The sequence below is a fragment of the Sinohyriopsis cumingii genome, unplaced genomic scaffold, assembly GCF_028554795.1.
Source record: "Sinohyriopsis cumingii isolate HCF-2022 unplaced genomic scaffold, ASM2855479v2 utg001510l, whole genome shotgun sequence".
Taxonomy (NCBI): domain Eukaryota; kingdom Metazoa; phylum Mollusca; class Bivalvia; order Unionida; family Unionidae; genus Sinohyriopsis; species Sinohyriopsis cumingii.
In genome coordinates this window covers 3,066,905-3,092,358 of record NW_028316007.1, presented here as the reverse complement: position 1 = coordinate 3,092,358, position 25,454 = coordinate 3,066,905, and the positions used below count along the sequence as shown (strand labels likewise).

The 25,454-nt window shown below is 37.9% G+C and overlaps 1 long non-coding RNA gene across 1 annotated transcript; it reads right to left on the bottom strand.

Annotated features, from left to right (window-relative positions):
* Window positions 1-2,245: 2,245 nt before the first annotated feature.
* Window positions 2,246-23,807, bottom strand: LOC149772428 (uncharacterized). The gene is made up of 6 exons (XR_016417708.1): window positions 23,403-23,807; window positions 22,782-22,903; window positions 16,160-16,277; window positions 12,271-12,385; window positions 2,807-2,913; window positions 2,246-2,354 (listed from the first exon to the last, which is right to left on the bottom strand). It is a non-coding gene; the product is annotated as an uncharacterized LOC149772428 (long non-coding RNA).
* Between the last annotated feature and the right edge of the window lie 1,647 nt (window positions 23,808-25,454).

The window sequence follows — 25,454 nt, the reverse complement described above, 5'->3', positions numbered from 1 at the left end:
CACAAATATCATATTTAAAGATAACATGAATTCATACAAGATCTTGTCAGTTTATTTCATAACAGACTTTTCCCTCATATTAATATAATCTTTTGAAAACATTTATACATTATAGTTCTAGAAATTTTTCATGCTCTCAGAAACTATTAAAATCACAGCAGAAAGTGTTATGTTATATCTTTATTCAGCACTGAAAAATATTTATGAACTCTTAAAGTTTTTTCCCCTATATTAACTTAATTTAATGAAGATTTTCAGACTATAACCTTTCCATTGGATTTATTTTTTCAAACATGGCGTAAAAAGTATGTTATAGTAACCAATTTTTACATTGCCTTCACCATTGCAGAAATCTCTATAATCAATTTCCTAGTAAAGAAAAGCCAAGAAAATAAATGGACAGTTAATATTCACTTCAGGATCACAGACCTGAGGCAAATATGTCATTGTTAAATCAAACATTTTTATTGTGTTTCCTTAGACCTAAATATATATATATACTTGCTGTTACTCTAAACGAAGGCTGGTGATCCAGTTGATAACCTTTTGGGGGTTTTAAGGATGTCTTTAAAATTAAGGCCTTAAAAATGTTGAGATCTTATATTAAAAATGACAATTTGAGCCTTGCAGATTCATGTCCACAGGTGCCCAAATAAAATAAAAAGGGGGGGGTGCAAGGGGCAAGCTTGTTGGTGTGTTATAAAATAACTGACTTATCATCGGTGTGCTGACAGGTGATGTGTAATTAAATCACTGTTGTAATATTAATAATGAGTGAGTCCGCACAAAGGAATTTCATACAGCTAAACTAGCTCAACAACTAGAGGCAATTAAGAAATATATCCACATTGGTGATTCTGTCAAATGGCAGATACAACAGCATCAGGAAGCTCAAGTGGCATTTACAGAAGGTAAAGAGCCGCTATACTTGTTATCTTTTTAGGGATGTGCTTGGATTTTGCCCTCAAGCTGGAGCAGTCATAGGATATATAATAAATCGCCACGGTCGGAATTTATCCCCAAGCTGGGGTAATCGATGGGTAAAGTCTTATCCACAGTCGGGGTTTTATTCAAGCTTCAGGTGCAAGTTTTTGTGCATCTCCATGCCCTTGCATAAAACACAGTTACACGTTTTTTTATATAGATATTTTTCAGTTGTAGACAGGAATAATAAGTATTTGCGAGTGTTTGAAATGAATGGGTTCATTATGAATTGAGTGGCACTACATTTCAAAAGCAAAATTGGATTGAAATGCAAGAACTGTAGTACGGAATTAGTGTTGGTTCTGGATCGTAGAATGGAATTGTGTGTGTGTGATTGGATTTTTAACGTAGCTTGAATAATTTTTCAGTCATATTGCTACGATGTCTGCAGTGTGGCAGTTTATAGTGATGTATAGCACTGGGGCATCATGCTGCAAACATGTAGTATGATGTTGCACCCAGTCACATTATCCTGACACCAGGCCGATCAGTCCTAACACTAACCTCTTAATGCTGAGCGTCTAGCGAGGTAGCTGTTAATACCATTTTTGTAAGTCTTTGGTATGACTTGGCTGGGGTTTGAACCCATGACCTCCCGCTTCTGAGGCGGATGCTCTAACCACTAAGACACCGGAGTGGTCAGAATGGAATTGTAACAATTACAATGGAAGCAATTTGTATTATGCTTGTTGGGGCATTCCTCACTGATGGCTGTCAGTGACATCATCATGGGAATGTGTAACAGCCACATTTTGTAAGAACAAGGTGTAGTTGGTGAACAATACAGACACTTTTCTGCCATTTCCACTGGCATCATCTCATATGATGTTATTTAAAAAAACTTCCTACAACATACTCACAACATATAAAACCTATATGCAAATCTGATGAAAGCTGCTTGTGTTTCTGAAACACATATTCCATACTGGTGGCAAGAATGTCCAAATCTACATTACAAAAATGAAAACATTACCATCCATCTAGGAGTTGCAAATGTATGAAATCCTCTTGTTGGGTAGTTTTACTAACAGGCTTTACAGCAGGGCCTTCCATTAGATTTAAATGTGGCAGGTAAGTTGACAAAGTAGGGTGGGGGGTTGGGGGGACCTACCCCAATGGGGATAATTCATTTTTTTTTTAAAGTAGCATGGTGTAAAGTAAAAGTAGATGGGCTGATAAGGAATCCACTGAATTTACAGACTAAAGGTTCAGACATTTGTTTTTAAGAGAAAAATGAAAGAAGGAAACAATACAACAGATATTTTAATATGACTTTAATGTTTATTTTCTAGATTTAATTAAGATTATGAATCAGAATCAGTCTCCAACTCCACTGTAAAGTTTATCTATTACTTCTTCTGCTCAGGCACCTGCAAATTAAAACAAAATTGTAATGCTTAAATAAAGTCATATCATCTCAGCACTAGTTACATATGCAGAAGTCATGTTAATCAGCATTATAAAAATGTATGAAATTTTCTTCACTGCACTTGTGCTTCCCTTACTATCGTTAAGCCATGATACAAGATAACTTTGCACTTACTTGTCATTTCTGGCAAGTGGATGGTGCAATCAATTTGCACAAAGATGAATTTATTTCATCCAAATATTTCATGTGAATAAAAATTCCAAATGGAGGCACTTGTCCGATCAGACAAGATATATGCATATTGTAGTTAGCTGGACTCTAGCTCTGATAGTCCTGGGCAATAGGATAAGCTGATTTTGTTATCAGTTTAGAAATGCATCCGCTTTGCAAATACTATGCTTTAAAAGACGAAACTGAATCCAATATTGATGAAATAAGAGTCATTTGGATTACCTTGTTTTTTATCATTCTGCGTTGGTTGGGTGCATATTTGAGGGTCTCTGATATGGTCTCTTCCATTCCATTTGCCTTTGCTTTGCCATTAGTTTTCAAGCAGGCTTCTGCATGAGTAATACAATGTTTTAAAATAAGTTTCACAACAAAGGATGCATTGCATTTTTCTAAATGCCAGCAATAATCAATGGAATATTTTTAAAACATGTACTTTGAAATGTGTCTCAAGTTACTTTATCAATTCATTTAAAAATCTCTGGCAAGTCACATGAAAAACACAATTTAAATCAAGCCATACTTACTTATCAAAGACTTTCTCATTCACATCCTTTACCTCACACAATAAATATCAGCAACACCAACATTAAATTCACACAATCAGTACAAAACCTAGGTGTTACTCTGGACAGTACTCTCACATTGCACCAACATGTCATGAACATATGCAAGGCTGCGTATCTTGAGCTGAGACGCATCAGCTCCATTCTCAGATATCTTTCAGTTGATGCCACTAAAACACTTGTGTGTTCATTACTGCTTTCAAGACTGGACTATGGTAACTCAATTCTGTCTGGTTCATCTTAATATCTACTGCAGAGACTTCAAAAAGTTCAAAACATAGCTGCTTGGATCATACTTAGAGTACCACAATCAGAGCACACCTCCCCACTGCTCTGTACCCAACACTGGCTGTCCATTCAATCCAGAATCAAACACAACATTAGTTCTCTGTGCTACGTTTCACTGACAGACTCTAGTCCAACATACCTATCCGACCTCACCTATGTGTACACACAAGCAAGATACTTACACTCCTCTTCCGACAATCATATACTCATTATTCTCACTATGAAAACAAAGTCACATGGACAGCATTCTTTTGCATACCAGGGCCCAGCAACATGGAATGAATTGCCCACTGAACTTAGACACAAAGACGCAGTGATCCCATTCAAGAGTGCTCTCAAAACTACTTATTCTGACTACAAAAACAAACTTAATGACTTAATAATGTTAACTACCTTAAATATTCTCAGCATGTTTTTTATGTTTTCTAATTTCATGGTGTTTGTTTTTGTAATCATATCATTGTGTATGTTTTTATGTTGTCTAATGTTGCAAAGCGCTTAGAGCTTCTAAAGATTAGGCGCTATACAAAGTCCTCATTATTATTATTATTATATTTAGCTTGGATGAATATTTTTTAAATCAGTGGCCATAACTAAAAAATGGGATTTTGTTTTATGATCATAAAAGTATGTTGGACACCATCCATGATGTACAATGCTGTCTGACATTTCTATGCACCTAAGGTTTCCATCTCAAATATTAAAGCAAAATGCATACCGAATTTGACAGATTGATGAAAATAAAAAAAAGCAATGCTTACCATTTGAAAAGAGGCAATTGTCACTAGAATATTCTATTCAAAATGATATTAATTTTGGACACAGGGGATACCACCCCCATGTTTTCCTGACTCGTGATATGTCGGCCTATTCTGTGCACAGCTTTAAAAGATGTAATGTTTATCCATCGAGCTATAGAAATGAAATACATTTACTGTAGACTGTTTCTGTCAGCAGTTGAGTAATTAGGTCAGGTTTATAGCTAGTTTACAAAATTCAATGTAGAATGCCAATAAATGACAAGATATATTTTTGCAAACTAAAGTGATCTTGAAAAAAGATTAGTAAAGTTTAACATTTTATAAAAAATAAGCTATTATGTGGAAAAGAAACAACAATGAAATAGGATGCAATGTGTTTACGTCTAGTTTTGGAAGGTACCGTCATAATTGTACCGTAGTTTAATGGGTGGAAAGGCCATTGAAAGGTAAGGGCAGTGCGGAGACCATCGAGTATGTTCCAGAATAGCTGAATCTTTGTAGATACATAGATCCATTCGTAACTTCAGTCCGCAAGCGAAACACTGTACTTCGTATCCCAATCCTGACTCGGGTCCGAAGTAGACAAATCCTGTTCTAGCTAAAACATACGAAGAAGGTAATCCTTCCCTATCCGTAGGCCATTTTTGAAACGTGTCCAATCGACGGGCACAATCACAATAGTCAGGTAAGAAGACTGGAAAATGGTAGGGTTTGAACTTGGAGTTCTCACTGGATTTCTCACTCGATTCTTGCTGCGGCGAAGTCATCCTTCTGGTGGGTGGCTATCCTCTTACAACCAATGTTTTATACCGACATGTCCATACGGCAAAGTAAAGTGGGTGGGAAGCCGCACTCGCTTCTGCTACACGATTTGATAGACGTTTTCCAAGGGTCGACTGACGATGTGGTGTGTGGGTAAACGTACAATCTTGTTGGGTTGATAGGTGGTCACTTTCTCTAGACTGCAAGGCTTCTTTCAATATGCCAAAGTTGACCACTCGACTGGTACGATAATTCAGAGTAAGTCCTTTCACTTTACACTTCGTGTGCACTTCTCCTTGTTTGTCCCAGTATTCGTAGCCGTAATTTTTGGGACCACCACTAACGAAACTTAGAATCTTGTCATCGGGGTGCTTGTCTGTCCAGGCTCCTAAACGGTCTCCTTCGATGTCAGGGTGCTGTTGACTCGGGTGATCGATATAAATGCAACTGTCCATGTCAAAGTACAAGACACGTTCCCCTAACAGTTCTAAAGCTTCGTACAATTTTAAGCGAGCATGAGCTGTCATGTAAGCTGCAATGATGACATTTCCAAAGGGGTCATCTTCTACAAAGTTCAGATCTTCTTCGTAATTCACCAAGATCAAATCCTCACGAACGACGTCCACGTGTTTCATGAATTTGGCTTTGTCGTGAATCATCTGAAAGTAGCGGGAAGGTTCGGTCAAATACTCCGTCTTGGGTAAACACGGTCATTGTGCCATTTTACCCCACAAGCAATTTAACATCACTTTGGCAAACGATCGCCTGCCTTCGTTTTTCTCAATGTGATTTAAAGTAATGCCTTCTTGTGCCCAGAATTTCTCTCTGAATGTCTTTTGGTTTTCGGGAGTGTGACACCAGGACAGATAGCCACTGGCTTCTTGCTCAGTTTCAAAAAGGCATCCACGTAGTCTGCGAAAATGCCTTTCTGCGTGGGGTCACCCTTGTGGAATTATTGTGTCTTGGGAAAGTGGCAAATTTCGTACACTTCTAACAGTTGGTATCCCATGTTCAGAGCTTTGAACAATTCTACGCTGACCCATGTCCCCGTCAAGGCCCGTTCTTCCTGGGTGTGATGACAAGGTTGATCTTGGTTGCACGTTTCAGCACAAGTACGGCACAAAGGAAACACAAGTTTGCCTTGGCAATGGCGAGGTAAGACGGGATGGTATAGGTTCGTGGGAGGCAAAACTTTGCACTTGATCAAGCCTTCGTATTGTCGAATGTTTTTTAGGTCGATGTGTTCGGTGAACAATTGTGGGTGCCCTGCAGGAAAGCAACAATATTTGCACACATAGGAATACAGTGAACACACGTCCAAGTATTTGATTTCTTCTCCTTTCTCTTCGTCAGCTTGGTACAGCAAACAGGTGGCATTGGTCCTTCCTCCGTACAAACTATTACTTGGGTTCAGGGGGTCCATGAACTGGTAACTTTCCATGAGGCGTTTAAACTCAGGATCGGTGTTCAAACGGTGATTGTATTTGTGTTCCCACATTTCCACCACTTGCTATCCTTCCTGTTCTAACTTTAGGCGTGGCTGACAAATGGCCTGGTACAAGTCTTCCATGGTTCGTTGTAAGAACTGATTTTTAGTGCCGCGGTCAGGGTAACAGACGGGACATCCGTGAAATAAGCAACCGTTAAACTCGTACATGATCTTGGGGTTTTCTAAGTCCCAGCCATTGACCGAATGCATTCCGATGATCTTTCGCCCTGTCCGTTGCGGGCATGCTGAATCCATTTGTCTTCCTTGTCGCACAAGTAATGCAACCAGCATGGGGCTTTGACCGAGTATTGACGTTTGACATAGTTGGTCGTTTGAGGACTGATGACAGCCACAGTGTTTTCAAGCATGAATCGTTGTCGGTAGACTAAGGAACACGCTTTGGCAATGGTGCAAGCCTCTTTTAAATGATCAACCCCTCCGTGTTCCATGAACAGTTCTCGAAATTTTCCACAGCATCGCCGTAAAATGTCCATGTCGGAACGACGATACTTTAGCATTTCTTCCTGAAAGTCGAAAGGGTCGGAGGCGTGAGCCTGGTACCAAGCGTAGAAAGTTTCTCGTTCAGTACGCATGTTGTCAGGGTCGTAATAGTGAGCCTGAGGCAAATGGGGTAGAACGGCGTGTTGATTGGCTTCTGTATTGAAAAAGTGTGGAAAGTACCCTTTAGCCATTTCTGTCATTCCAAACATTTTAGGCATTCGACTCAAAGGCATGGCTAAGTATCTCATCGAATCTTTAAACTGCACTTGTCCCACTTGCATGAAAATGATTTTGGCTCCGTTCAAAGTGATTTTAGGACGCTCGATGCCACGTTCCGTATAACATCTCAAAAGAAACTGTCCATCGTATCCGGAGAAATTGTGAGCCATCACCGTGGCATGGTGATGACAATCTCCATAATAATGTTCGATGTCCTCTTGGCTCCACGTCTTGTCGATGGGGTCTAAGACCCATTGTGTGAAATCGGCTAGTGTGTTCAGTCCTTGAAAGATTTTTTCACGCCCTCCAGGAATCTTACTGCAGTGAGGGCAATAACTCAAGATAGGTTCTTGAATCACTTCTCGCACGCTCGATGAGCCACGCAGAAATTAGGAATGTGAATACTGGTCTCTTGCATGCATTCGAAATCGAAAAAGATGAAATTGCCTTTCTTCTTCTTGTGACCATCCTCTTTCTCTGGTTGGGATTGGTATTTTTGTATGTAGCATTGGTGTTCCAAGTCCACAATGCAGTGACAAATGTGACATTTTTTCTTTCCTGAACATACGTGTGCCTTGGTACTGTTGATACATAGACCTTGTCCACACATTGGGCACAATCTCAGGAGTTGACAAGCACATTTCTTCTGTGAACCTTGCATCTTCAGATGTTGTTGGTAACAGGCAGGGCTGACAAATGTGCGCAGACAAGCAGGACAATGCACTGGTTCTTGCCCTTCGCTCAGACAGGGTTGAGAGGCCAAACATCCTGAGCATTTCGATCCACAATGTTTGTGTTGCTCTCGATTATTATAACCATCATAAGTCACATTTCTCACAGTAATATTTGTATCCCAGGAATCCAGTGATAGTGGTAATGGTATCGAAATGGTCATCGTGATGATAAAGGTGAATGTATTTTCCATCCTTAAAGTCTTTCCCTCGAAACAACAGAGACCCGCGCACTTCTTGAGGGTGCACTTTCAAGGTGTATCGTGGAGCTAGGGCATCTTGCAATTTTTGCATCTCAGGAATGCCACAGGATGTGTCTTTGGACAGGCATGCTTGTTGTAACAGAAGTTCTGCTTCATTTCGTTGTTTGGCTCGGTTCGATTTTCGAATGTTCTCCCAGGCTCTTTTCCATTCTACCGTGTCGTTCTTGTCGGCATAGGTTCATCCCACCACGATGGCTCGGGCTAAACACATGTGGTCTTGAAAATTGTTAATTTGGACAAGACTTGTTTTGGTAATGCGAAGGTTGTTGACCAATAAGGTCTTTCTGCATTGTCCGGTCCCTTGAGGAGGAGAGACGTGGGTCATGTCCAGTGTGGCTTTTCCATCGGTGATGTCAAACTGGTCATTAGATTGTTGCACGTGTTGAATCTTGTCCATGACTTTGGAAGTGGTCAATTCTGCAGGGCTGCTAAACTCGATCCAAACAGGGGATTTCAAGCCATCATGTTGTATGGAAAGTCTCAAGCGATCATCTTCTTTGGGTTGACATTGTCGCTTGAGTGTGGTGAGCAAAGAATCCCACATGTCGGTGATGAACCCTTTTGCTTTCTCTAACGGTACTTCAGACTTGAAATCTTTAAACTTCACTGTGTATTTGTAAGCCGTAGTTCTAAATTTTCTAGAGGGATGCTTTTCCGTCTCTCGAATGTCATAGTACTTTTCAGGGTTGACTAAGGGTGGTAAACTTTGTTTAGAGGGTTTGGATTCTGGTTCACTCATGTCCTCTTCAAAATCACTGGCATGAATTTGTGCCAAGACTTCAGCCCTAGTACGAGGCGATAGATCACGTTTCTGCCTCTTACTTTCTTCTTCTTTCTTCTCAAATGAATTGGATCATTTCATCTCGATAGCAAAAAGTCAAATGACTAAAGTTTAAACACCATGGATTAATTTATAGTCATAGCAGACCAGCGTATATAAAGGGTATGTGTCTTGTCCTTTCACTATTCATTTCACTCTCAAACTGAGCACAACAATGGAAGAGACTACCAAGATCGAACGTTTCATCAGAGCTTTGCGAGGGGTCATTAGAAAATTCTCTTCAGACCAGCCGAGGGAGTACTCTCCTTTCTTTCAAGATAAAAGTCAAGATACTTGCTATATCTGTCAGAAGAAAGGGCATTGGTCTTCAGAGTGTCCAGACCGTCAAAAAAGAAAAAAAAGGGGTTAGAAGAGACAAAAGTCAAGATACCTGTTATTATTGTCAAGAAAAAGGACATTGGTCACCAGACTGCCCAAAAAAGAAACAAGAGGAGTCAGAAGAAGAGAGGGATTCTTCAGAGGAAGAGGAAGAAGAAGAGGAAGAAAACAGACAGGTGAAGAAAAAGAAACAGGAGAAGAAAAGAAGGGAAGAAAGTGAAGAGGAAGAGGAGGAAAAGACTATGACGGTGAAGAAATTAAAAAAACAGAGAGTGAACAATGAGACAGAATAAGTCTATGAACTTTTTAAAGTGCTCTGTTGTGAATTGTGAATTGTAAATATTTATAAAAGAATAAATTAATTATAAAAGGTAAGTGTCTTTGGGTTTTGATTTTAAAATAAGAACCTACACTCACGCACACTCATACACAGACAGGTACTATTGGGTAAAATGGTTTTTATTAGTTATTGGCAATTGAAAGCCTATCTCTTTTCGAGAGACGTGGATGGCCCTGAAAAGGGCCTTTTTTGGTGTAAGGGGTGAGTTTAAACAATCAACTTTAACTGTCTTAAGCCTTTGCCATGGCCAAGGCCTACTTCTGGACTGCGTACTGTTGATGATGATTTCGTTGAAATCACTAAGGATGGTGCAGTAGGCGTAGTCACAGGGTTGGAGTGTTTAGCTTGGGAAGGTCGTATTCTCTTCGGCCGTAATAAAGAAGTCTGATTCATCTGTTTCAGACTTCTTAACTAAAATGTCTAACAGTACCGTGACCATTTGATTTTGACACCCTTGTTTCTTTGCTGCTGCGTCTTCTTCTTGTTGTTTTTTTCTTACCTCTTCTTCTTGCTGCTGTTGCTGTAGGAGAAAAGCTTGTTCCGCTTCCTTTTGCTGTTGTATAAATTTCTCCAATTCTTCTTTCTGTCTCTGTCTAAAATTTTCCATGTGCGGTAATGAAGGAGAAGGTGACGAAGGTTCAGGAACAAATTCTTGCAAGGTAAAAAAATCCACAAAATCCCAATTCACCTCTTCTGAAAGTAAGTCTGGGTTCCCTTGGGTAGTCTCCACCATCAGTGCACCCAAACTGATCGTTTTCTGAGTTTCCGTCATGTTGAAAAACTGTCGCTTAGATTGACTACGCACAGGCGGTAGCGAATCTATATAGACTATGTGACGTCACAGACTGCTCTCTTCGGATTGGACGTGGGCTGACTGAATTTTGTAACGCGTGTTTGGATTGGTCAACAAACTCAATCCGTTTCAATCCTTCCTCCCCCTATAAATAAGTACAGTTCACTGCATTCCTTCACCTGTTACTCAGCACCCCAACATGTGGACCGATGTACAATCTTCAACGCTTGTGTCTTCGATGATGTTCCGGACGGACATATCAATGTATGTCCGATCCAACTGGACAGTTATCCACAGGACAGACACCAGCCTGTGGATGCGAAGAATCTTATGTGGAGCATCAAGGATGCCTCAAAAGAGTCTTAATCTATGGTCCTGCAGTCAGGCACAGCCTAAGGTCAAGAAGAAGATGTCACAGATGCCCTTTATGTTAAGGGTATATTAACATAAAACCAAAGGCCCTTTTCAGGGCCATTCCTATCTCTCGAAAAGATCTTGACTTTCAATTGCCTACCCCTTTTTTTATTTTTTTGTTTAAAAAAATAATAAAAAAATAGAGACCCCTCCCTGTTTCAATTTTCGCCTGTTCCATTTTCATAGACCCATCAGGTCGGGACCTTATTAAAATAGGGTCCCGACCCTGTTCCATTTCCCCTAGTCCCAAGACAGTCCCACGATTTATTCCCCATGTTCAATTTCCCTTGTCCCTAGAGTGAATAGTTTTTTTTCTTTCTCCCATGTTAAATTCCCCTTGTCCCTAGAATGGATATTTTTTTTTTTTCTCCCATGTTAAATTACATAGTCCCCAGAGTGGATATACCCTTTTTAACATGGAAGTTCCCTAGTCCCTAGACCGTCCCTATTCACTACTACCATTGTCATTACCAGCCTGAAACCCAATTTAATGCCATTTGTATAAATTCATTTCAAATAAATATTATGATATAGTTGAAGTGTAAAGTCAAGCAAGTATTCTGTTTGCAGATTTTACGTTTTAGATATTATAGTAAAGTCATATTTTCTCTTGTTTAGTAAACTTTATTGCAACTGGTTCCAAAATAGTAAATCTTATTTAATGTTCATTCACCAGAATAGGTATTAATACAATCCCGAATTAACTGTATGGTACTAAAATATACCCTGATCTTGTGTGAGATTGTAATATACAGAACTATACCTCAAGACAACAATAATATATTGAATTTATATTGTATCAAGACTGTCATGGTTATGAACTCCAACTTTATTCAGGTTTTTTCATAATAAATGATCATCTTGTGCTATGGTTGAAAAGAAATCAAAGTTCAGTTTAACTCCATTCTCTCCACATTTGTAAGTTGTTAAGAGGCATACTCATCCTCAGTGTTATAGTAAAATGTAATCTTATTTGGATCAATCTTGGCGGTGTAATATATGAATGGAGAAAGAATATTATCATCCAGATTAAAATATGTTTTATTCAGACTCTACTAAAATTTTTAGTTGGATATGGGTTACGGAGCCTGATGTGTACGAACAAGGCAATGTGTACCATGACCTTTTTAATTTAACATTTTAAACTCCTGCAGAAGAAAGAGATTTTTTAGATCCATTAATCTTTATTAACAAAAACATTTCTTCAGTATGATTTTCAATTACTTAGTATTGACAAAACTCATATTTTAAAGTTGTTGTTTTTTTGTGTTTGGTTTGGCCTTTTATGGTAAACCAACACAAGTAAGTTATTTAGTGCCAAGGCACTTTAAGTATAGTGCCTTGCCCAAGGACACACCATGGTAGCTAACCCAGGTTGGTCTGATGGTAGAATTTGAACCTACCTTATTTCACAGGTCCAGAAAGCTAACCACTGAGCCACTACAGCTCCCCATCTTATAGTGGAATGCTGGTATACTTTATGATCAAGAAGGATGGGTTGGGGTATGCATGTTGCATCTGAAAAAAGTGATGGAATTTTTGTTTACATAATATTTAATCATACAATATGAATCATTTTCTATAGATTTAAGATGTATCAGATCAAGTTAAGAAAAATCATATATTCTGTTTCCTGGGAATGTACTAAAATTCACTGTTATTGTTTGATTTTTTGGTAGTAAGCTTACTTGGTATTTTTTTCTTTTTAACTTGAATACCTAATTTGTTAACATCCTATTCTAAATCTTCAGAGTTCTGTCTATTAAGTGACAACTGTTGATACATGTAGGGAAGTTTTTGTTTATATCTTTTGATTTTTGTGATTCTGGAAGTTGCAGTATTTGTTGTTGCATTATAACCATTTCAGTAATTTAATGAATGCAGAGTATACTGCTCTATAAATGAAATTTAAGTGAAAATAATGTAAAAGTATGTTTCACTGCAAATATAAATTGTTTAAAATAATATATCATTTATCATATGACTATTCAATTGTGGTAACTAGTATTCCATCCAATATCTATATATTAAAATATGTCTTTTCATACAGCTGGTGATCATTTAGATACAAGTCCAATTGAACATAATCAAATTATCAATGCAGGTGTTTTTATTAGTAGTAGTATTGCAAGTATAAGTGTTAGTATTAAGATTTCATATACAGGTATGATAAGTGTATCATAATGTTTAAATGATGCTCCTTGTTACAACATAAAATATGTTCATTGAAACAAATGGTTCACTGGTAAATTGGCAGCAAAGGTCTTCACTGAATTATGTTGCATAAACTATTTTACAATAAAACATATATGATGCATCTCAATTATGATGAATGTGAGGAGGAGGATTAATAATAATGCAATTTAAGTTATCTTCATAACATAAGTTCTAGCAGATGTGTAATTTTTATGTGGTTCATCATCAGTTTGAAACTGGTCTGTGATTTCTGGATCTGGACATACCTGGTCCCCTGCTGTTGTGCTGCTATGGTCTTTACAGTTCATTAGGATATCAGTTACACTTGGTTTACATTTAGAACCCCATGGGATGGAATGCCCAGTTTGAAACTGAGAGAATGGTTAATTATCCATAATATAACTCCTGCAGTTATTATTAGGTTTGATATCAAGGTCTTTCTTTAAAAGCTTTTCAACTCAGGTTCTGTTCTACCATACAGATAAATAAAGTCAAATTCAAGGCTTTCAGATTTGTCCAGTTTGTTTCATGTGTTGCAGCAGACAGACTGTATATTGCCACTGTACCATATAAATATCAGTGCTTAGTCTGCTCTCAGTTGCTGTGGTTTGATTAGTTACAAGTGTCATCACATGTGACTAATTATTGACCAATGTAATGAAACTTGTATAATTAGAAGGCTGTATTTAAAAACTCTAAAGATCTTAAAAAGAAAATTGGATCGGGGTAAGTAAAACCTTTTACTTTGACCATTTGGCTAGAAAATAATTTTCAATAAGTTTAAATTGGATAATAGTAATATAATAATTAATTACACAAATCAGAATAAAAGCTATTTGCATATCCCCTTACAGCTGTTGCTTTTTCATAGTACTAAGTAGAATAAAGTATAGTTAAGACAGATAAAGAAATATCCCGTCATATATACCTTACATCAAATAAAGAAACTCAAGATGGATAACAACAAAATTAATGTCACATCATCAAATAGTTATCTCAGCTGCCTGGTCAACCTAAAGGCAGATAAACTAAGGCAAACTTACTCCGAAGCAGTCTCATCCCCCCTAAGAGAAAAACGACAGATACAGTTCTTAACGCCAATTTTCAACTCGACCCCAACTGACTCGATGAGTAGACTCTACCTGTCACCAAGCGTAAACGAGAATGTGGACAATCTACCGAGTAACCGCAAAACTACATCCGACATGAGTACCCAAACTGAGGAACAATACTCAACAAGCACAAAAACAACCCAGACCACGCTGGTTAAAAACACTAGCAGCCAGGGGACTCAAACTGAGAACCTACTAGATGAAACAGAACGCCCTCACCCTACCACAAATAAAGCAGTCACACACGACTCAACAAAAGGTAAGAATAATAGGAAAACCAAATCCCAAATACCAGTTAGAAAGAATAAGGAACACACTAACTGTCAATACAAGACCCAGCAAGCCGGTTATGGACAACGAAACAAAGTCAGCTAAAGAGACAAACACCAGGGAAAAAAGACCAGTCTGCAAAATATCCAAAACAAGAAACACCCCGCTGAACTGACTCTCTTCATCAAGGGAGTAAATTCTAAAATAACGAAGTTAGCCTTTAAAACCATAGCATGGCAATTGAACAAACATCACCAAGGAGAATTCACGCTTAAAAGCACTAGAGACGACTTGCTGATAATCAAATGCACCACTGAACAACAGATTGCCAAATATATGGAAATTGAAAGAATAGGCCAAATAAATGTTCAGGTCACTAGACACAACAGAACAAAACAACACATAGACCCAAACCCCCCAAAAACACACAACAAAGGAGTCATATACGTATCAACTCAAAATAAAACCAATGAAATAGTAGACTACATAAGGAGTAAAGGACAGGAAGTAGAGAAAGCAATCCGCCTAAAAACAAGAAGGGGAAAGGATAGCACTGCAGTGGTACTCTTTTTTAAGGGCGCCACCCCAGAAACTATCAAAATAGCCGAAAAACTCGAGGCTAAAAAAATTTTTGCTTTCAAAAACAAACCACGGTTCTGTGGCAACTGCAAAAATTGGGGGCATTACTCTAAGAGTTGCGGAAACCTATTCCGGTGCAATCAATGTGGTCTTCACCACCCAGACCGGAAAACATGTAGCGCCACCAATCAGCACTGCGCTAACTGTAGTGGTAACCACAAACCAAACCACGCAGAATGCCCCAGGGCTCTTAGAGAAGCCCTAATAGTCGAATATATGATCTCCCATGGGGTAAACTATAAGCAGGCCAAAACAAAAATCAGGATACCAAAAACAAAATAAATAGGTAGCACCCTCACTGGTAGGAAACACGCATAAAATGAAAACAACAGTAAATTAAACAAACTATTAAGACTTTTTGCACTAGAGATGGATTCCAGAGCAGAAATCAAAATATGGCAATGGAATGCACGCGGCCTTAGGGCCCACGCTGACCAACTAAATAACAAAATACTTGAACAGGAAAGAAAACCAGATGTTATATGCATACAGGACACCCACCTAAATGATACCTCACGTATCCCAAACATCATAGGCTACAACACCAAATACCTAAAGCATCGATCCCCCACAGCAAGAGGAGGGGGGTTAGCAACCTTTGTTAGAGATGGAATTACATCAGAAATGCATAAATTAACAGATAGTAGACCGCCCAATGACTTCGAAATACAGATAGTCAAAATAACCGCTCAAACTAAGCAGGTACTAATCGTTAACCTCTATGAAACAAATGAGCAGCGCAATTTAAGTGCAGACGAAACAATCAAAATGATTAAAGACTGTGGAGAATGGGTGGTAATATGCCGGGACTTCAATGCGCACAATGAACTATGGGGGAGTCAAAAGACGGACATTAAAGGAAAAATTGTAGAAAAATGGGCACAAAAATGCAACTTAGTTTTTCTAAACAACGGAATGCACACCCGGACAGATGACAGAACAGGCCACACATTAGCAATAGACCTATCTCTATGCACACCAAGATTAGCAGGCATTTCTGATTGGCAAGTTGATGAAAGCGACCCTATGGGAAGTGACCATTACCTCATAAATATAGAAATACAAATTAGAATACCTCAAAATAAAGCGTCCTTCACACCAAGATGGAAATACGAACAGGCCAACTGGATTAGGTTCAAACAGATAGGTGACTCAATCAACCCAGAAACCATATATCACCGGGACATTGACACCTTTAATGACAAATTAATAGAAACCATTAACACAATGGCCCAAGAAACAATTCCTAAAACTAAAGGAGTAGCACCCAAACCCACGGTGCCCTGGTGGAATAATGAATGTAAAATAGCAATTAAAGAGAAAAAAAGAGCTCTAAACAAATTCAAAAGAACTAAAAACAATAGGGACTTTAACTACTACAAGGAAAAGGAAAAAACTGCCAAACAAACTATTATGATAGCTAAACAAAACTCATGGAGAGAATTCTGCTCAAAACTAGATATTAACACAAAATCGAAGGAGGTGTGGCAAAGAATTAAAAAAATGAGAGGCAAAACTAAATCAATAACCCCCAACATACCTGGACAAAACAACAAACATAAGGCAGAATTATTCGCAAACTATTTCGCCAACATGTGTAGCAATACCAACTTAGAGGATAAGTTTAAAAATCATAAAAGGCAATTTGAGGAAAGCAACTCTGACAACATAAAGGAAGCAGGAAATAATGACGGCCCACTAAACCTTCCGTTTACAGAAGCCGAATGGAGAAAGGCCCTCGCCAGCAAAAAGACCACATCCCCCGGGGAGGACACTTTGGGGTATGAAATGTACAAGAACCTACCCAAAAAACTTGTCACAATTGCACTTAACCTCATTAATAAAATATGGGAAACCGGTACCATACCTATAAGATGGAAAAAGGCAGTAGTGGTCCCGATTCTTAAGCCTGGAAAACCCTCAAGCGATATAAAATCATACAGGCCCATATCACTAACAGACAATATATGTAAAATAATGGAAATTATGGTAAACAACAGGCTGAAATACCATTTAGAAAGCAAAGGACTACTAGCTAATACACAGAGCGGGTTTCACAACTACCGAAGCACAATAGACCAACTCATGAGACTAGAAACCGCTGTCAAATTAGCATCTAGAGAAAAATTTTAAAAATCCAGATATGTTACAGCCATCTTCTTAGACATGGAAAAAGCATATGATCTAATGTGGACTAAGGGACTGATAAGTAAACTTAAACCATACGGAATAACTGGCAATATATACAAATTTATTGCTAACTTCCTAACCGATAGAAAGATACAAGTCAGACTAGGACAAGACTACTCCGAACGATACAAACTGGAAAATGGCACGCCACAATGAAGCGTGATCAGCCCAACTTTATTTAATATAATGATAAACGACCTGGAAACAGCGGTAAAACCCAACCACCTTGACTTATCCCAATTCGCCGATGACAGCGCCGTATGGAAAACTGGCAACCCGGCCAGCAGAGAAACGACCAAGCACCTACAAAAAGGACTAAACGATATAGGAAATTGGACAGATAAATGGGGATTTAAATTGTCACCTCTAAAAACAGTAGGCATAGTTTCCAATCCGGGGGGTGGCCACCCCCCACCCACTCCAAACTTAACCCTAAAGGGGGTACCCATCAAATTCGAAAAACAAGCAACACTCCTAGGTATGGTATTCGACCACGAACTCACGTGGGCAGCTCATATCCAAGAACTCGTAACGAAGTGCAAACGAGACATCAACCTCCACAGAAACCTCAGAGGGGTGAATTGGGGGGTTGATCAAAAAACACTCGTTACCCTATATAGAGCACTTATAAGAGCAAAATTGGTCTACGGTTGCCAGGTATATGGAGCGGCGAACGCCACGTTACTAAAGAAACTAGACACAGTCCAATCAAAAGCGCTAAGGGTATGCACCGGCGTCCTAAATGGTACCCCCACACAAGATATCTTAATAATAGTAGGAGAACCCCCGCTAGACCTAAGGCGGAAGGAATTGATGCTGCGATACTCGACTCGAATATCAATACACCAACCCAACCACCTCACGCTACAAGCCCTCTTAGCATGCGACAAACCATTCGATACAAAAGGAAAAAATAAAAAAATACCTAGTGGGAAAATAATTATAGAATTAAAAAGGAAATTTCAAATCGCAAATATCAACCCAGAAAAAATAAGGTACTACCCAGACCCCCCGTGGACCTGTCCCACACCACAAATAGATCTTAGCTTACGTAAACTAGGACAAAAACAAAATGACCCGATAGGACTAAGAGCATCAATACTAACGTACATTGACAACAAATACGAGACATACACGCAAATCTTCGCAGATGGATCAAAAACCAAAAATCCAAATAAAACTGCAGCAGGGATAGTGATCCCAAAATTAGATGTCACCGTTGGAAAAAGACTCCCAGACCAATGCGCTATATACACGGTAGAATTCATGGCAATACTAATGGCATTAACATACATCAAAACATACCCCACAACTAAGGCAGTCATTCTAAGCGACTCTTACAGTGTACTACAATCGTTAGCAACGGACCAATCCAAGAGCAGACCTAATATGATTAATCATGCAAGATCGCTACTTAAAGAGATTGAAAAAAACAACAAACACGTTGAATTCGTATGGATACCCTCTCACATCCATAATCCCAGGCAATGACAAAGCAGATGCAGAAGCAAAAAACGCCACAAACGAACCAAAAGCCCAAAATATAGCATACAGCGTCACTGAAATCAATAACATGGGACAAGATCAATGACATGTGGCAAGAGCTATGGGAAAAATCGGATGCAAACAGTCTAATACACACGATGATGAAAAAAGTAAGTAGAAAAGTCGAAAGTCCGACCTTCAAAAATCCATACGATATAACAATAATAAATAGAATAAGAACAGGTAAAACACTATTGGCAGGATGCGCAGGGAAACACATAAAAAGGGGACCAACCGAAAACTGCCCCTACTGCCCAACTCCAGAAACAATCGCACACTTAATAAATATATGCCCCAAATACAACCAGGAAAGGGCCGAACTAAAATCTCAACAGGAACAAATAGGAGAACGGTGGACATACCCGGAGTTACTTGTGGCAAAACACAATAACATAGGAATGACCTATAATAACATCATGACATTCATTAACAAAATAGGCAAAAGGGGACAAATCTAAACCGAATGAAGGGTTGGGTATAAAGAGAGACCATGTAAAGAAATTAAAACCAATAAACCTAAAAGATCGAACCCAAAAAGAAAAAAACCAATCAAAATATTACAAATCACTGTTTGGGAATTGTGACGGCCGGCTCGGGCTAGTGGGTTCACAGACTGACACCGCCGCTCATAACCCGAACAATAAAAACCAGATAAGGACGAATATTACAAAATCACTGTTTTGGAATTATAATGGCATGCTAGGCCCCGTAGGTTCAAAAAAAAAAAAAAAAAATATAAAAAAATAAAAATAAAAAAAATATACATTAAAATAAATCACAAATAGCTAAGCTAAACAAAAATAACAGGTAAATAGCCAAGTGGTCAAAGCGAAGGGAAACAAAGGCAATCAAACCACCTCCCTCGAAGAAAACATCTCACGGCGAACATGGCAGTATCAAAAGGACGAGAAGACCAAAACAGAAACGGACACGGGATAAGGCAGAAAGAGCTGAAATAAAGAAGAGCAGGAAAAGGCACAGAATGAAGTTAAACGTCCTAAGGCAGTAAAAGAAGAAAGAACAGGACACTTGCAGACCTTGGGGAATGAAGGCAGAAACAATGAAAAGAGTATGCCTCAAATAATCAAACCACCCCCACCCCCCAGTATGAAAAGAATTGCCTTCCCGAAATCAAACAAAATAAATAAGGCCACCCCCCCACATCTACTTATAAGTGTGAATGAGAAAGTGAGCGTGAATGTGTGTTGTCGGGATATGTGGGAAAAGCAGAAAAACGAACAAAAATGTCTATAGCCATCACACAAATATAGCATACACACTCCCTACCCACCTTTTTTTTCTTTTCTTTTCTTTTTTTTTTTCTTTTTTACAAACAAATTTTACCACATAGGGCTTTCATTCTGACCCACGAAAGCCCTCTTTTGACCAACAACTTGCTGGCCCTGAAACACACTGATTGGTTTAAAGCCACACGTACGAAATACTTAACCAAATTGAGATCTCCAAAACAAAATAAAGGGCTACTAAAAGCCTACTAGATGTGAAAAAATTTCCGGAAAATTCAAGTACGCAAAGTACACAAAATTTAATAGACCTTACAAAAGATAGGAAAATTCACAACTCAGGAATATCTGAAGCGTATGTGACAATCACATATTTGGCAAGATAGTACAGGAATAGCCCAATAAATATAGGGAACTGGGCATTGATTGCAACGAAAATTTAATAATACTGCTGCTGGTGTGCTTCGGTTACTGCCTGAAATGAGAGAGGAAGGAGATGCAGGATGCAGAAACAGACCACCAACGGAGTACAACGATGGAGAAGGTTGCAGCGACGAGAGCCTGGGCGGGACCTTTTGGGGCACCTGGGCTTCGGCTTGCTTGCTTGGGGGCATTGTATAAGTTAATCGCTAAATTCAAAAAGTACACAAACGTGTACAAACTAAACAGTCGCACATACCGAAAGGTGCACGTGACTTTAATCCAATGAATGAATGAAATGTGTGCTAGAGGGTAGGGTTAGCAGTTATACTCCCAATTATGTTTGTGATGAGCAAAAGCAGCTGCACAAATTTGAGCTTTTAGTTTGGTTCTGGTAGGGTCAAAGGATGCAGGTACATTTTACATTAATTTTTTACTAGAAATAGCTATTTTCAATATTTTTCTGTGACAAGGCAACTAAAAGAATCAGTATGTGCCTTATGCATGAATAAAGTTCACTAGTACTATAACAAATTAGCATACTTTTCATCACCCCTCTACCATCAAGATTTTTTTATATTTACCTCTGTAGCAGACACAAATAAAAGTCGGCAGCTCATTTGCAGACTAAGTTACGCATATGATCTCCAATGCTCATCTAACTGTGACAGGCAGTCACCAACAAGCCAACCTATTTCCATGCCTAACTCAAAGTAAATCTGAACCACATTATAGATTTAGCTTATGTGTAAATTTATAAATGCTAGGCTTGTGATAATTAGGTTCATGCCTTCTACCTTAAAAATTAGAGGGATGTCAAAATACGAAACTATCCAGTGAGACCTATGATGTTAATTTTAATCCCTATGGGATTTGTGACATAAAAAACCCAAATGCTTTATGTATTAAAAGGTAACTAATGGGGGCAGGATCTGCAGTGAATCAATGGTTAGTATGCTAGACTCCTGATAAAAATGTTTGTGTTAAAATCCTGTTATCAAGTCAACCAGGTTACCTACTGCAATGTACCCTTGCCTTACTCCAATTCCCTCAGTACTCAGTAAACAACTAGTGTTGCTGTACATAACAAAACCAGTCCATATTGATTTTACATATTTTACTAAATCCTGACAAAAATAATTCTCTAAATAAAGAATGATTAATATGTGATGGTCTCGCATGTAATCAAACTCTTCCAAGCTTTTAATGATATGAACCGATTTATCAATGTTTATCAAATTTGCATGAAAAACTATTTCTTATTTGTCATCAAATATGTTCAATGTTTTGATCATATAAGCATTTCTGCTACATTAAATCAAAATAATCTTTTTGTCAGAAATAGAGCCCTTATAGTATTTGCAAGGTCAACCAATCAGATGCAGAATTTGAGTTTAATATGAATGAATGTTTTTTTTACAAAATTGCTCTTTTGCTATATCTTGATGAGATAAATCTATTCACCAAGTCTGATGAAATTAATGAGAAATAGTTTTAAGAGCAGTAGCAAGAATGGCTAGTGAGATGTAGAACCACCACATTATATGCATAGATTTTGCTTATAGCCTCAGACATACAAGCAAATAATTAAACAAGTCAGATCTAAATTGGATCATAAACACTGTTGTGCAAATCATAAGAAACTCTGCCAATCAGATGCAAGGTCACTTCACTACCATACCTTTATCACACTCATAATAAGCATCATTGTGAAACTTGACTCTATAAGCCCAATGGCCAAGCATGATCAAACTTGAATCAGCAGTAGTGGTTATAACCTCATGTATTTGTATGCATCTTCACTTCTTCAATCTAGATCTCATTTATATAAGCATGTATTCTACGTTTAGTAAAAACTGCACTACATGTATAAATATTGCATGCGGTGGTAACATACTCAGATGAAAGATCACCTTATTATTATTAATGGTTAACACTCATCAAACTTCAAGGACAACTTAATGATTTTAGCCTATATTGTGGAAGTATGGCTTTTAGGCTGGTTAAAAAACTCAACTAATCTTATACATGATCACATGTATATACTTGGATTTTCCTCATTATTAGATTTATCCAAGATGTTGATTTAAGCCCAAAACCAAGTTTTATATAAACAAATTGATCAGAACTATGGACTCCAAAGTAGCTAATTTCTTACTGTTGAAAGACAGAAGGGGATGTGAAATAAATAACACACTCTGGACCATTACATAAACCCACTTAGCCTTTTGACCAGTTGAGATAAAATATCAACAATAATGTTAAATAAGATTGATAAATTATGTTTTCTCACATTACCTCTAGCCCTTTTCAACATGGATGGTATTTTTCTTCCACATATGTCAGCTCTTAATTAGTGGCCCTTTCCCATCATGAATGTTGTAGGTGAAACTCTCAGAATTAGGCTTTTTAATTTATATCTGTAGAAGAAAAAAACTATTGGTCTGCATATATCAATGTCACCATTTCTGTATTAGATTAAAATACCATATGTGTGTGTGTGTGTGTGTTAATTTTAGAATTTAAGCAAACTTGTCTCCATGTGTTTATTTTAAAACTGATGATGATAACACATAACAGGTTCAATGGATAAAATGTTATTTCTTACTTCTTACAACTGCTCATTATATCTGAATTTACATTCAATGTTTGTTTTAATTAACATATTTGGGATATTGGGCAAATTATTTATTTTGTAGTTTATCATTATATCATTTACCAGTCTTTTATCATTCAAATATGTAATATAGTACCATTATACTGACTTCATATTCTATATGATATCCCAGCAATACATATTAAGAAGATAAGTGCAAATAAAAATGTTCAGAATGTAAAATTTACTCCAAGCTCAAAGAAGATCAGCAAAAGATAATATCCAACAAATTACCAAACAAAAAGCGAAGTTAATGCAGTTACCTTTATTATGATGTCTCCAACACCAACGGTACTGTACAGCTACGTCTTCTGAGTTTTACCGTCATCTTGTCTTTCAAACCAGAATTAATTTCTTGAGCTCTTACAAAATGAAGAAACTTTTAAATACTATAATTTAAGCAGCTTCTTTACATGCCATCAGATAAATTATGGCACAGTGTTATGTCTGTCAGCAAAACGCAACTTCACATTTGGACGGCGCGCTGTGTGGGCATCGCCGACACAGCAACTGACATGAATTCTCTATTAGCAGACAATGATTCGGAATAAATCCTTCGCAAATCTAACATTCTCGATTTTTCATAGTTCCACTTTTCATTGTTGCATCTGTTTGATTGTACAATTGCTAATGATGTTCAATGAATCAACTTCAATTCATCTGCTGTCTGAAATCCCGGTTCAGTTGGTATTTTCTTCCGCGCATGATGCCGTGTAAATAAAAGATACGGTCGACATTCAAAGTGGTTTAGGTTAATTTATTATTTTTCTTTATTAAGGTCATTTGCAGAAAGTGTTTCGCTAGGGTGAGAAAAAAAAATATAACAAAAAGAAAACTTTCTTTTCCAACGCTAATACTGTATATATTTCAATTTGTGATTGATGCTATAAATAAAAAAAAATGATAATAAAGCATTTTAGCCCGTGGCTTCGGCACGGCACTCGTTTTTGTGGGTTTTTTAAAATGTTGTTAGTGTTGTTTTGGGGTTGTTTTTTGTGTGTGTACCACACTAAAAAACATACCAGGTATTAGGCCTAACGTAGGAAAAGAAATTATCCTCTATTTATTACTATTCTTACTGTCAAATGACGCAAAAGTGATCAAATTGCTATTAAGATTTTGTTTTGTATAACACTTACCGCTCGTTTTCCTCGAGATAAAGCAGCCACTTCAAAATGATTATAAAATCTGTGACAGATGAAAAACGTGGTTTAAATAATTCGTAATCGCCTGCCTTAAAATACTGTAGGAATTTGCTAATGTATTTCATGGCCCTCGTTTGAATAGATACCAACGATCATGTATATCGACCAAATTTTGTATATTCCTGCCCACAATCATGTATTTTGTATTAAACCGTATATTACACGAGCGCTCTGTGGCAAACTCGGGGGGGGGGGGGGGGGGCGGGTCTCTATTATACCCAGAGGCGTAGCTATGATATTTTGCGCCCGGGGACGAACTATAAAATTGGCGCCCCAGCCCCCTCCCCGTTTAATCACATTTTTGAATATTACACCTTGTTTACTTATTATAATGTAACGTTGTAAGCCTCATTTTGGCGCCCCTGTACCTTGGCGCCCGGGGACATATGTACTCCCCTTCCCCCCCCCCCCCCAGCTACGCCTCTGATTATACCTGCTGTATCAGTTGAGAAATATATTGAACAGATCAGGCCCCAATACTCTCGCTCTGAAAAACATTAAAATAATTATATGCAGAATATCGGTAGGTCTCCCTCTTGCCAAAAATGTCAGCACCATATATATTTTGCAAGTAATGTAATGGGTATAATAACACACACACACACACACACACTTTTTTTTGGGGGGGGCAACGGACAGATGCCCCCATTTCCCAAAAAAAATAAAAAGTATTTTATATTTGTGTATTTCCCCCTCAGATGTGTTCTACGTTTTATTAAAACAAAATTTTATATAAAAAATTTAGTTTTTAGAATTTTTGATGGGGTATTTATGTTTCCATAGTGTTATCTAAAGGGTTGTTCGTCCGAGTCTGGTTTCCCTCACCTTGCTCGAAGTTCATTCCCTTGAAATGTTTTGTAACCTTTGCTATATGTCGCCTAGGTCTCAGTGTTTGCTATATGTAATGGTGTTATATTGTGTGTATGCTATATTTTCTTTATGTTTGAGACAGCAAGTATAGATCAAATATCTTTCCCAGTTGTATTTCTTCCTTTATGATGTTATATTGTATCTTTTAATTTGTTTTATGGTTTTCTAATTTTGACGATGGAATGGTGTACTATTTAGATTTTGTTTAAAAAAAATAATTTCCTATTTTATTATTCGAGT